Source organism: Sinocyclocheilus rhinocerous, unplaced genomic scaffold (genome assembly GCF_001515625.1).
Source record: "Sinocyclocheilus rhinocerous isolate Xijiao unplaced genomic scaffold, SAMN03320098_v1.1 scaffold2503, whole genome shotgun sequence".
NCBI classification, from domain to species: Eukaryota; Metazoa; Chordata; class Actinopteri; order Cypriniformes; family Cyprinidae; genus Sinocyclocheilus; species Sinocyclocheilus rhinocerous.
The window spans coordinates 142059-144327 of NW_015664703.1; the positions used below are offsets into that span (position 1 = coordinate 142059).

General features: G+C 38.5%; 1 protein-coding gene across 5 annotated transcripts in view; it reads left to right on the top strand.

Annotated features, from left to right (window-relative positions):
• The window catches only part of LOC107730406 (pumilio homolog 2-like), a 63467-nt gene that overhangs the window by 24612 nt on the left and 36586 nt on the right, over window positions 1–2269 (top strand). The window lies entirely within an intron of this gene.

A 2269-nucleotide genomic window follows, 5' to 3' on the forward strand; every position in this document is an offset into this window, starting at 1 on the left:
CTTCAGCAGAATACGAGGGGGTTTCGTTTTCAGCTGGGTCTGCTCTGCACCACCGTCTCCATCTTTTTTTGTGATTTTAGAGCCAGTTTGCTCTCCTGCCCATTATTTACTGCAGTAGTTTCCAGGGAGCGATTTTTTTTTTTTTTACTCAGTAATTAATGTGTTTTAAAATGTAGCGAAGTACAGTACTTCAAACAAAATATACTTAAGTAAAAGTAAAATTACAGATTTTAAAAATTACTTAAAAAAAGTAGAAGTACACAAAAAAGCTACTCAATTACAGTAACGCAAGTAAATGTAATTTGTTACTTTCCACCTCTGATGGCCATGAATTAATTATTAATTTGTTCCCTCATTTTAGTTAAATCATGGGTAATTTAAGGAACAAAATTAATGAAACATGGACATTGGCTACAAATTAATAAGTCGTAGGAACAAATAGCCTATCTGTCCTGTCCTGTGTCCCGCAGCCCTGCAAAGCACACGATATGAAACAATTATCTGGGGAAATTACTTAGTTACTACATTTCTATTGCTTTCCATGTTGAAGAACTTTGTGTTGTTTCTATTTTAATGTACTTTTAAAGTTTAATCACATTAAAAGCTTAATTTGTACATTATGAATGATGATGCATTTATATACCGTCACCGTCACTCACAACCACTTGCACGTGTTTTGCGCATGAGCCGCACGCAGCCCAAAATTAAATAGCTTAATCGACCATCGATAGCTTTAATCGATCGCATCTCTTATCGACAATTAATCGATCATTGATTAATCGTTGACATCCCTACCATGAACCTTTATAGGCTTTTTTTGTTGGCAGTCCGAAGCTGACACTAGACCTGTGTGGATTCAGTTAATGTTGCTGAATCATACATTTTAAAATTGTAATAACTTTTTTGGCCTTTAATAGAATAGCAATTAGTAAAACTGCAACAATGTCATTGTCAGTATCCACACTTTGATTAAAATCTTATTTTCTACAGCCCCTACAGCCCTAGTCGCCAGGCATCCCCCACAGAGGCAGTAGAACGGTTGGGGCACAGTCAGGCCGGGTTGGCCGGGTTGGCACAGCACCACCCGCATGCTCTGCAGCCACCCAACCCTGTCACAAACAAACCTCCCACTGAGGACTTCCAGAGCCAGGAAGCCCAGAGCATGGGCGGCATGGGGGGCATGGAGCATCAGGTGGGCATGGAGTCACTCCAATTTGACTATGCTGGGAACCAGATCCAGGTGGACTCATCTGGTGCTCCAGTTGGCCTGTTTGACTACAACTCCCAACAGCAGGTACAACTGCTCTTCTGCACTTAATTATTACATTTACAGTTACTTTGTTTTTTGTTTACAGTTACTTGTACTTTTTGTTTGCTTTAGCTTTTGCAGTATGAAGTGTCAATGTCTTGACAACATGAAATGCCATTTGCATTGCATTTTACTTCTTTAAAGTGACATGTCTTAGTGAAACAGAATGTCAAGCTGTAATAATGTGTGGATGGGACTTTTTTTTATTTATTGAAGTGATTGAATTGGAATGAGGGAAGAGAGTGAAACCAAGGCCCAAGTTGCAACCTGGCCATCTATGAAGAAGCACGCTTTTTGCCACTATAACAGAGTACTTATGGCATCTACCAGCAGGAGCTAACTGCCCCCTGCTTGCCAGCTACCTTGTGCCAATTTATTCAACATTTTTGTACATTATTATTATTTTTTAAAATGTTTTTCAAAGGTGTCTTAGGCTCACCAAGTCTCCATTTATTTGGTCAAAAATAGTCAAAATCCAGAGCCTTCTTTTCTTTTCTTTCTTTTTCATGGCTTCAGATACTTTTTTGTTTGTCGTCATAAGAAGTGTTGTTTTATCTGAGGGCAAAAGGCATCCGTTTATGTTGTTTACAGAAACACTGTCACACTGAAGTGAAAATTTTAACATTCTCTCTGCCTGCTGTTCACTACAATATTAAAGGGGTCATATGATGCGATTTCAATTTTTCCTTTCTCTTTGGAGTGTTACAAGCTCTTGGTGCATAAAGAAGATCTGTAAAGTTGCAAAGACTAAAGTCTCAAAACCAAAGAGATATTCTTTATAAAAGTTAAGAGTTAACCACACCCTCCTAAAACGGCTCGTTCTAACACGCCCCCACATACCTACATCACTACACTCTTAAAAATAAAGGTGCTTCACGATGCCATAGAAGAACCTTTTTGTCTAGAGTTCTTTAAAGAACCTTTGACTGAATGGTTCTTTGTGGAACCAAAAATGGTTCT